This window comes from Rhincodon typus, chromosome 29 (genome assembly GCF_021869965.1).
Source record: "Rhincodon typus isolate 14 chromosome 29, sRhiTyp1.1, whole genome shotgun sequence".
Lineage (NCBI taxonomy): Eukaryota > Metazoa > Chordata > Chondrichthyes > Orectolobiformes > Rhincodontidae > Rhincodon > Rhincodon typus.
Window position 1 is genome coordinate 18,757,898 of NC_063360.1, and position 12,525 is coordinate 18,770,422.

Consider the following 12,525-nt stretch of genomic DNA (forward strand, 5'->3'; position numbering starts at 1 on the left):
ATGAGAGAGAATTTATTTTTTGCCCTTTTTTAAGAAATCCTATCCTTCTTCTGGACCCTAGTGCCTTGCAACTTCAATAGAGCCACCTCATAACTTTTCCTTGAGTGATTCCTTCCCTTTGTTAGTTGTTTAGCTTCCATGTTTGTCACTTAATAGTCCAGCTAAGACAAGGAGCGTCAGAAGAAATCTGTGAATGCTGAAAATCCTCAATGGATCAGGCAGCACGTCTGGACAGAGAAACATAATTAACATTTCACAATGACCTTTTCCACATTGGTCTAGAGTTAGAGGGTGCATTTGGGGAATGTATGTTAATGTGTTTGAAGCTGTGTGTGAGTATGTGTGCGGCTATGAATGTATGCTGATTGCGTGTATGTGTTGGGTCAACATGTATGCGAGTAGGTATATATGTGAGGTTCACATGTTGGTGTGCATGTGTGTTTCTGCTGGGTGTATGTGCACTCTGCCTACATGTGTGCTGCATAGCTGCTGGGTGCTTGTGTGGACTGGATATGCTGTGTATGTGTATTTGCATTGGTGTGTGTGCACCGTGGTGTGTACGTGCTGAGCTGTGTGCATACTGTGGTGTGCATGTGTACACACTCTGGTGGGTTGTGTTTTTGTGCTTGTGTGCGTGTGCGTGTGTATGTGTGTGCGCACGCGCGTGCATGTGTGCGTGTGTGTGTGTTCTGACTTCGGACTGATTATGTCCAGCATCGCATGTGAAAACTGATTGATCAGGCAAGATACTCACGGGAATTCAGCAGCCATTGACTTCTACTTATACTAAAATAAGAAGAATGATTAATGGAAATAGAAAACAGTACTGCAATTTGAACTTTGACAATATCAAGCATTGTAATACTGGATATAAGATACAAAATAATATTTGCTACAGTATTTGAATGTGGTCTAGGCAGTAGTTGAGATGCATCAAAAAACTTTCTATTTTGCAATCTGTCTTCTTTAACTGAGACTCTCATTTCAGCACAGATTCAAGCTGACAACAAACATTTTATACAGTGCACACGAGGTGTAAGATTCATAATTTATTTCTTACAGAACATTTGCAACCAGCAAAGAGAGGGAGGGGAGATTAATTCCATTTCATACTATGGAAGAGTTTCTAGAAATGAAATCTTCACATTTTAACACAATGCACTGTTCAATGAGGGAAATCACTAGCTGTTTATACCATCTGTATTGATTTCTGCTAACTGAATGAATATTTTAAAACTGCAGAACATTAATGTAAATCTCCTTCGGTTATGTACTTCATCCTGTTTATTTCCCAGAGGAGAGATGTGGTCATCAGTAATACCATAGTGTTCATGCTGCTCTTTAACAAAGAAGGTCAGCAGAAAATCCTCCACGACTTTTTTAATCTGTTACCAAAGAAGTTAATCAAGATTAACCATTGTTCATTACTCATTAACCATACTTATAAACATTAGTCACAAAAAAAAGTAGAAGAGACTGGCAATAAATAAGGCTACATGTTTTTGTGAAGTTATTCAGTTATTTTCACAATAAAAGCTATTTGGACAGGCTAGGATACACAGGAATTCTGGAAAAAAATGATGGAGAACATTCCTTGCTGCTATAGCTAATTTGCATTGTTCCAAATGATGTTGTTGTGGACACACAGCTGAATAAACTGTAAGGATATGAATATGGACTTGGTTGGGTCTTCAGCTTTTAAAATTTATTGATAGTGAAAATACGCCAATTTTCAATAGCTAGTTTATTTTCAGTTAAGTGCTCAAATTTATTGCACAAACATACATAAATAATAAATAAGGGCATATGAAGATTTATGTACTATACAGGAGTAGTGTAGGAGATTTGCATGCCTTATGTGGAATGGTTTCTCATAGAGCATATGCTTTCCCACATATAGCAACCCTTGTATATAAATACAGGGAAGGGATATTTAGGGTGAAGAGTACTCAATGGCAGGTCCAGGGTGTCCTGTGGTCTGGGATATTCCTTGAGAAGTGTCTTGTGAGAATACATTTCAATTCATTACAATACTGTCAGCTCCCTGGCATAGGCCAAATTACATGTTGATGTCGGCTTAGTAACTCACCTAGAGACAGTAAATTGTAATCTCTAACTAAGCCACAGTTTCCTTCTGGGGTGAGTTGGGGATGGTGTTAACATGTTTTCACTGTGGACCCTCATTCCCTCCATGAAGGATCACGGGCCTTTCTCTGATCAGAATTCTGTCTTATGTGTAGTTATCTGCAAATGGTCACTCGAGAGGCTAGTGGTGAGGCCTGACAATTCATCATTAAGCAAGAATCACCACTGAACTGGGAATTAATGTGGTGCAGGGTCACAATATAAGTTATCAAATCATTCGGTTTATGGTACAATAAAAAGCAAACTCCTACAATTGTATACAAACTGGAAAACAGCAGGTCAGTCAACATCCAGAAAAAGAATACACAACATTTCCTCAGAACAGGTTTGGTTATCTGACCCATTGTTCATCAAGCTGTAATATCAATTGCTGCTTGCCTTCATTGGTCAGAACATTGAGTATAGGAGTTGGGACATCATCTTGCAGCTGTCCAGGACATTGGTGAGGGCACTTTTAGAATACTCCCTAAAATTCTGATTGCCCTTCTATAGGAAGGATGTTATAGAGTCACAGAGTCACACAGCATGGAAATAGACCCTTCAGTCCAACCAGTCCATGTCAACCATAATCACAAACTAAACTAGTCCCACCTGCCTACACTTGCCCATATCCCACCAAACATTTCTTATTCATGTACTTAACTCAATGTCTTTTAAATGCTGTAACTGTACCTGCATCCACCACTTCCTCTGGAAATTCATTCCACACATGAACCACACTCGTGTAAAAAAGTTGCCCCTCGTGTCTTTTCTAAATCTTTCGCAAGTCTTTTTAAAATCTTTTTTCTCTCATCTTAAAAATATGTCCCCAGTCGTGAAACCCCCACCCTAAAGAAAAGATACCTGCCATTCATTTTTTCTATAGCTCTCGTTATTTAATAAATCTCTATAAAGACACCTCTCAACCTCCTATGCTCCAGTGAAAAACAACCCAGCCTATATTGTTAAAATTGAAATGGTATAGAAAAGATGCTGCCAGGATTGGAGGGCTTGAGCTATAGGGAGAGACTGAATAGGCTGGGGCTTTTTCTCCTGTAGCACCGAAGGCTGAGACGTAATCTTACAGAGGTTTATAAAATTATAAGGGGCATGGATACAGTTAATAGCCAAGATCTTTTTCCTAGGGTTGGGGAGTCCAAAACTAGAGGTTATTAGGTTTAAGGTGAGGCAGTGGAAATCCATACAGACACAGGGAGAACGTGAAAACTCCATACAGTCACCCGAGGCCAGAATCAAACCCAGGAACCTGGCACTATGAGGCAGCAGTGCTAACCACTGAGCTACCGTACTGCCCATATTCAGCCATGTGAAGTTTCTTTATTATGCTTTGTTCACCACTCAAGAAAACTTAGGGTATTTCAAATATAGTTTAATTCTGGTGATATGGGCATAGAACATAGAACAGTACAGCACATTACAGGCCCTTCAGCCCACAATGTTGTGCCGACCTATTATCCTACTAAGATCAATCTACCCTGCAAACCCTACATTTTACTATCCTCTATGTGCCTATTCAAGAATCGCTTAAAAGCCTCTAAAGTATCTGACTCCACTACCACTGCCGGCAACGCATTCCACACGCCCACCACTCTCTGTGTAAAGAACCTACCTCTGACATCTCCTCTATACCTTCCTCCAATCACCTTAAACCCCTCGTAATAGTCATTTCCGCCCTGGGAAAAAGTCTCTGACTATCCACTCTATCTATGCTTCTCATCATCTTATACATCTCTATCAAGTCACGTCTCATCCTTCTTTGCTCCAATGAAAAAAGCCCTAGCTCCCTCAACCTTTCCTCATAAGACCTGCCCTCCAGTCCAGGCAGCATCCTGGTAAATCTCCTCTGCAACCTCTCTAAAGCTTCCAAATCTTTCCTATCATGAACTGAACACAATATTCCAAGTGTGGTCTAACCAGAGTTTTATAGAGCTGCAGCATAACCTCAAGGCTCTTAAACTCAATTCCCCTGCCAATGAAAGCCAACACACATCTAAAACATTATATATGCCTTCTTTACAAACCTATCAAATTGGGTAGCAACTTTGAGAGATCTATGGATGTGGACACCAAGATCCCTCTGTTCCTTCACACTGCCGAGAAACCTGGCAAGGCTTGTCATTTTGCCCATTCCTAATTGTTAAATGTTTATTAAATGCTTTAGGTGCAGAAATTAACGATCTTAGGCTTTGTAATAAATTCTCCCCTTATGTAAGGTGCATAGAACTATATAGTCCTCTGGACTCAAAAATTAACTCTGCTTTCTCTCCACAGATGCTGCCAGACCTGCTGAATTTCTCCAACAATTTCTGTTATTGTGTGCTATAAATCAAGCATTTCTGGTGTCCAAATCCTCCAGATCAAAGAGATAGGCAATTACCAAGCATAAACTCTATAAGGACAAGCAATGTTTTCTTTTTAAGAACATAAGAAATAGCAATAGTAGACCATAGAGCCTCTCAAACCTGCTCTGCCACTCAATATGCCTGCCTCAGTTCCATTGTTCTGCCTACTCCCCAATTCCTTTGACACCCTGAAAGATCAGAAATGTATGGAGGGCAGACAATCATTGCCAAGCCAAGATTGCTTGCTGAACCCATATAGAACTAATATTTATAAACATAATCACTTGTTTGGTCTTACATAAAGTGTGTAGCATTTTTGCAGCATGGGCAGAGGCCTTCACTAGCAAGAAGGGAACCATTGGTTGAGGAAATTTATTTAAAATCCTAGAAATGCTGCTAGATATTTTCCTAATTGTTCTTTTGAAACAGAATGATCAGCTCAGAGACACAGTGAAAACAATCCCACTACCATCTGATTTCAATCTTTTTGCATGTTATTAACATGAGCAGTCCACTGCCTCCTCAGGTGTAGAAACTCCAAAAGAAATTCCCATAGAATGCAAATTGTAGTCTCCACCTCTGATACATTATGAATATGTATTTCCAGTGCAAAGTAAGAAAGATGAATCTTTTGCCAATGTGGCTAATTGGAAGGACAACAAAGCTAAGATCCGATGCAAATTCAGAGCAAGCAGTTGGTGCTGAAAAATGACAACACTGTGAATCTATCAACCTGAACAAAATCCAGAAGATCAGGTAATTCAGAATCAAGGATTCACTGCAGTCAACTTGGGGGACAGACACCGGCTATGGAGTGACATTGACAAGTTTTTTCTAAATTTAATTGTGGAATATGGGTGTCAATGAAAAGAACAGCATCTTGTGCCCATCTCTAGTTGCCCTGGAATGTGCTGAAGATATTTAACATACTAGATGGCTCACTAGGCCAATTCAGACTAGTTGCTTGAACTTAGTTCCCAGTAGGACTGCAGTCACAGCCACGCTAGGCCGAGTAAGGATGGCTTAAAAAACATTCGATAACCTGGCAAAATTTTAGCAGTTGTTTTTATTTTGTAAACTGAGTTTAAAAAATTCAAATTGCCACATAATTGACCTCATGTTCCGTGAATTATTAATCCATGCCTTTGGATTAAGTAACATAGCAACTAGACCACTGTAACATACACACCTCTCGTATCGCCAGGAGATATCCTGGGTGGTAGGTACAGGGATATAGGAGCAGGAGTTCGCCATTCGAGCCTGCTCCATTGTTTGATGATGGTTGATCAAACATGGCTTTTACTCACATTATCTCCATAATTCTTTATGCTACTGATAATTGGAAATTTATGAACCCCACTTTAGAGATTCTCAAACATTGAGTTTCCACAGCCTCGGGGATACAGAGTTAAAAAGATTCACCACTCTCTGAGAAAAACTATTTGTCTTTATTTCAGACCTAAATGGCATCCCCTTCATTTTTAAAGTGTGCTCACTGTCTCTAGACCCCAACAAGTGGAAACAATTTATCTGCTTCTACTCTATTACACAACTGTTCATCACCTATTTATTGGTAGAGAGTCAACACCACCTTCTTACACACATAACTATGTAGAAAAATGTGCGGAACAGTAATACCACAGTGGAATCAGAGAACCTCAGATCATCTTATTAGGAGATTCCATACTGACAAGGAAACCCTAATGTCTTTTCCTTCACAGAGAAAATAGATGGTCCAAATGAAAAGTACTACAAGTTGTTCTTTGGTGAAGGAATTTGCCTCAACCAATTACTGGAAAGAATCCACTGGAAAGAACTCCAGGAGCTCCTTGAAATGTTTTTACTGGGGAAAAAAAAATGTATTGCCATTGTTCCACCGTAACGTCCCCCCCATCAGTGGTCGAGAACGCCTTCAACCGTGTCTCCCACATCTTCCGCAACTCATCCCTCACACCCGTTAACGCAATAAGAACCAAAAAAGAATCCCCCTCATCCTCACGTACCACCCCACCAACCTCCGGATCCAACGCATCATCCTCCGACACTTCCGCCATCTGCAATCTGACCCCACCACCAAAGACATCTTTCCCTCCCCACCCTTATCTGCTTTCCGGAGGGACCACTCTCTCCGTGACTCCCTTGTCCGCTCCACACTCCCCTCCAGCCCCACCACACCCAGCACTTTTCCCTGTAACCGCAGGAAGTGCTACACCTGCCCCCACACCTCCTCCCTCACCCCCATCCCAGGCCCCAAGAAGACTTTCCACATGAAGCAGATGTTCACCTGCACATCTGCCAATGTGGTATACTGCATCCGCTGTACCCGGTGTGGCTTCCTCTACATCGGGGAAACCAAGCGGAGGCTCGGGGACCGCTTTGCAGAACACCTACGCTTGGTTCGCAATAAACAACTGCACCTCCCAATCGCGAACCATTTCAACTCCCCCTCCCATTCCTCAGACGACATGTCCATCCTGGGCCTCCTGCAGTGCCACAACGATGCCACCCGAAGGTTGCAGGAACAGCAACTCATATTCCGCTTGGGAACCCTGCAGCCCAATGGTATCAATGTGGATTTCACAAGCTTCAAAATCTCCCCTCCCCCTACCGCATCCCAAAACCAGTCCAGCTCGTCCCAGTTCTTCCTCCCACCTATCCCCTCCTCCCACCTCAAGCCGCACCCCCACCTCCTACCGACTAACCTCATCCCGCCCCCTTGACCTGTCCGTCCTCCCTGGACTGACCTATCCCCTCCCTACCTCCCCACCTACACTCACCTTTACTGGCTCCATCCCCGCCTCTTCGACCTGTTTGTTTCCTCTCCACCTATCCTCTCCTCTATCCATCTTCTATCCGCCTCCCACTCTCTCCCTATTTATTTCAGAACCCCCTTCCCCTCCCCCTTTTCTGATGAAGGGTCAAGGCCCGAAACGTCAGCCTTTCTGCTCCTATGATGCTGCTTGGCCTGCTGTGTTCATCCAGCCCTGCACCTTGCTGTCTCGGATTCTCCAGCATCTGCAGTTCCTACTATCTCTGATTCAGTTTATAAGGACAACAGCTCAGATACATTCTCAGAAGCAACCTGTAAAAAACACCAATAAGTAACCATATTCTCAGACACTGAAATGACATGACCAGTACAGACTCCCACCTTGCTTCAAATGGTGATATTTTCTCCTTTAAACAAAGCTTTAACCTTAAATTCATTAGCTGTACTTGTGGAAGAGTTAATGAATACACCAAATACTCTATGGTTATGGGAAGCTATGTGGGCCAATGAGTTTGTCAGAGCCATGTAATTACAGTTTAATTGCACAAGAAATTCTTTTGTGTCTTTGAAGTGTTAAATGCATTTTTTGTGAAAAAAGTTTATAACCACTTAGACAAGCAACAAAGGAGGGCCAGTATGGATTTGTTAAGGTAAAATAGTTTTTCACTCACTTGATTGAGTTTTTTTTGTGAGGTACTGGAAAAGGTTAGGTAAGGGCATTGCTGCTGAATTTCCGAAAGATATTTGATAAAGTAACACATACTCGATTTGTTCTCATAATTTAAGCTCCTTCAATCAAGGCAGTAGCAGCATGGATCAGCTAACAAAGCATACGGGATTCTAGTGTTTATAACTTGAGACATGAAAAGTACAAATCTAGGACGTTGTGCAAACCTGTATAAAGCACGCTTTTGGTCCCTGCTGGAATGTTCTGTCCATATTTGGATAGAACATTTTAGGAAGCAGAGGAATGTTTTTGGAGAGGGTATAAGAGAGATTTACTATGTGCTGAATCTTATATTTGTTTGGCTGAGACCAAGTTGCATTGAGTCTTTTTGGATGGATTTCCGCCCCGAGGCCTAGTGAGATTTCTCACTGTATCTTACCAAAGTCATCTCATTAATGACCTATCCCACCCCTATAATGTCCCTCATGTCCAACGTGAGCCCATCTTACCGTGTGTTGCCCTCACACAAAAAAAGGGGCAGCACAGTGGCTCAGTGATTAGCATTGCTGCCTCACAGCACGAGGGACCCAAGTTCAATTCCAGCCTTGGGTGACTATCTGTGTGGAGTTCGCACATTCTCTACATGTCTGTGCGGGTTTCCTCCGGGTGCTCCAGTTTCCTCCCACAGTCCAAAGATGTGCAGGTTAAATGGATTGGCAATGCTAAATTGCCCATAGTGTTCAGAGATGTGTAGGCTAGATGGATTAGCCATAGGAATTGCAGGGTTACAGGGATGGGTGGGTCTGGGTGGGATGCTCTTCAGATGGTCATTTTGGATTCAATGGGTTGAATGGCCTGCTTCTACACTGGAGGGAATCCATGACAACACTCAGTGGGTATCCTGGAATTCACCAGCATTCCTTGCACCAATGTCACTTTCAAACGCCCATTGTGAACATGGACAAGTACTGTCAGTATGGAGCTGCTCTGAATGATTGCTGGCATTTGCCCTGGACATGGCAGGTGGGGGAAGTTGGTCCCCCGATGTGCTGGCAGGGGCTGCAGGTATTCCTGGACGGAATGGTGCAGAGGCAGGGCCTCCTCAGGCTAGCAGAAGGGCCACAACACTAGGTCATGCCAGGCTAGTCTGAATTTGCAAGCTAGGTTAGAGGAATGCTCAGCAATATAGAAAGACCGTCAATGACCTTTTCCACTCTGCCAGCATAACTGCCAACATCTTATCTCCAATGCCTCACGGTATCTCTGCTATTGGAGCCACCTCTCACCAAGTTCATGCTCTACCACTCTCACTAATGCATGCCATCTCTTCCTTCACTTGATATCACTCAACTCAACCACTGGCACCATATACACAAGCTCTCAGTGCTGCCTAATCACTTGGTCAGGACAACTCCCCACCTATACCAAAAGTAACAGCTATGCCACCCACATTCATCTCCTTTAATATCTGGCTCTCTCTCATTCCAGGTGAAAAACAGCCCACAGGGCAGAATGATTCAAGACAAGTGGTGGACTGTGCAACATTCACCTTGTCAACCTTTATGTAAAGAAAGGCAAGACAGAAGTAATACGAAGCTCAAAGCTCTCGCTGAATAGGGTCGGTGTAAGTGTGTGCCATGACATTGAGCTCAGAGATGGATCCTAGTCCAGACCGTGAGCTGGGTGCATGTCCCTGAGCACACAATACCTTTACTGCAGCATTACAAAGAGAGTTTATATGCCCGAGGTGTGGCATTGAAGTGCAGAAGCATCCTATAAGTGGGTCGGAAATATGCCATGAGGGTTCTTGGGGGCTGGAACAAATTGATGCCAATACACATGGAAATGGTGTATCTGTGGCTGCTGCCTGTGGACTATTCCAAATGTCCAACACTGAGGACCTTCGGAGCCAGCAACAATCTGCATTTGCCAATTAACCCCATCCTAGTTTCTTTGTCGCGTTTTCTCATCATCTCCCTTGTTTGTGAGGTGGATAGGATAAAAAGCTGATTATTAATGAGATGAGTTGGGCCATCAACAATACGATTACCAAACTGTAATTCCCCCTTAATTCACAACTCTTCACTGCCTAACAAGAAATGTGCTCCTCCTGAAAAACATAAAAGATGGACGAGAGGCTCCTGTTACGGAGATCAGCATTACTGGATTTCTCATCCAATTCTGCCACAAATTCTGCTCATGTTCCACCCAGAGAAAAGGAATTACAGCAAACATTTTATTAACTGCCCCTATGGAACCAGGAATGCGTCGGTTGATCAAATATTCCGGTTGATCAAGAGATCCACATAATCAATGTAAAAATGCACACTAAAAATAGAAATGTAATTCAGGGGTATACACATCACTGTTCTACTTTATTTACAGAATAAATCACTTAAATAATTATGCAGCTTTGCCTTAAATAGAACTTACCAGCAGAGAGCCTTCTCACTGGCACCCTCAGCTGACTGCTCAGACATCACACAGATCGCAATTATACAGTAAACTTCCGGTATTTCAGGAATGTAACTCTTGCTGGTTTATAAAGAGTGCTGGTTCATAAGGTTTCAATTAAAATAAAGTTTGCTATACAGTTATGTGGACAGATGAAGCTGGGGTTCTTTTCTTTACAGCAGGAAAAGCAGGGATAAGATCATGTATCTAAAATCATGATGGACATAGAAATTGTAAATAAACTATTAACAAAAGGGTCAATAACCAGAGGGCAGATCATTGAGGTGATTGGTAAACGACCTGGAGCCAACTTGAAAAGACTCTATTACACAACACATTGTCAGATTTGGGAACGTACTGCCTAATTGAGCAGTCTGCACACAGTCAGTTGTAGTCTTCAAAAGAAAATTGGATAAATGTTTGATGAAGAACAAATTGCAGACAGAGGTACGGAGAAAGAGCAGGGAAATGGGACTAATTGGATTGACCTTCGAAAGAGCCAGCACAGACCTGACGGACCAAATGACCTCTTTCCGAGCTGTACTGTTCTATTATTTACATAGACTCTGTAGACAATGTGTCTGATTATTCTCAGAGCCAAGCTATTTGATATGGAAATCAGGCATCAAAAGTAACTGAACCCTACTAGAATTTCCTGAACTCAGCTGTTCACATTGTGTCTATACAGCAAAAACTGATCAATGTGGTTAACTGTCTGGTGGAGAAAGACCTTATTTGGCCTCAAGTATTTAAGGAAATTTTGCAGTGACATACTTGCTGCAGTTTGCCAATTAGTGAAGTTGCATCAGTGAGAGCTAGGATAAATTGGTAATTCATCAAGAGTCTATTTAAAAGGTGTATAAAGCCTATTATTTTTAGGATCCATTAAAGTTTTGTGTAATTTAAGCATTATAGTCTGAATTTTAAGTCCACTTGACTGATGGGGCAGTTAATACAGTGTTAAAGTTCCCATTCCACTGACATATATCTATCCAACATCATTTTCACTAGGCTTTTTTTTAGAGTTAGCAGACAGGAGACTTGTGTGCCCTGTAACAGACCTAGAACCTCAACAATTTTAACAGAGCTTACCCTGAACAATGCAGGTTTGGAGTCAGGATAAGCCAAGAAAATAAGACAATATGAAATAGGGACAACAGTAGGCTATTCAGCCCCTCAATCCTGCTCTGCCATTCAATAGGATCATGGATGATCCAACACTCCTCACGTTCCTTTTCCTGCCCTTTCCTCATAACTCTTGATTCTCCTATTGATCAAGAATTTATCTCAGCCTTAAGTATACACAAAGACTCTGCCCCCCACTCACAAACTTTGGAGAGAAGAAATTCCTTCTCATCTCAATCTTAAATTGGTGCACTGTAATTCTGAGGCTATGCATTCTGATCCTAAACTCTACCATGAAGAGAAACATCTTCCCTGCATTTAACCCGTCAAGACCTGTATGAATCTGTTATGTTTCAATGAAATTACTTCTTATTATTCCGAACTCCAACGAATAAAGTCCCAATCTGTTTAACATTTACTCACAAAACAATACATCCATATCAAGTTCATCCTAGTGAATCTTCTTAACTTAAGAACATAAAAGCATTTTTCTTTTCTAGTGGACTAGCAGGAACTTCTGTCTTCTGACCAAAATGCCCTTGTAATTCTGCCCTGACTCTTGGGATCCATGCCTTTGGTTCCCTAGCACCTGTTTCCTGCAGGTCAGAATCCAACTTGTAGGCCAGTTAGCTTTTTATTGTAGGCTCAGGCTAGAAACTGACGAAACCTATTCAGGCCTGCTGTTAGAATATCTTTGTTCTCATAGAAATCTAGATGGCTTCCTATCCATCTCAGTCTCCATTCTCAGAGAATTCCTGCTTGGACTTAATTCAGTGTTAATTAGTCTTCAATTTTAGTATTTTAGAATTATAGAGTCAAACAGCATGGAAACAGACCCTTTGGTCCAACTCATCTGCGCTGATCGGACATTACAATCTGACCTGGTTCCATTTGCCAGCATTTGGTCCATATCCCTCTAAACCCTTCCTATTCATATACCCATCCAAATGCCTTGATGGCATTTCGTTGGACTGTTAGGTCAGAATCCCAGGTTGGAATTCTGTTATGGCAGATAGTGGAAT

General features: G+C 42.0%; 1 long non-coding RNA gene across 1 annotated transcript; it reads right to left on the reverse strand.

The window, feature by feature from the left end:
• Positions 1 to 1,018: 1,018 nt before the first annotated feature.
• Positions 1,019 to 10,468, reverse strand: LOC125486496. The gene is made up of 2 exons (XR_007265162.1): positions 10,358 to 10,468; positions 1,019 to 1,385 (listed from the first exon to the last, which is right to left on the reverse strand). It is a non-coding gene; the product is annotated as an uncharacterized LOC125486496 (long non-coding RNA).
• Positions 10,469 to 12,525: the final 2,057 nt, after the last annotated feature.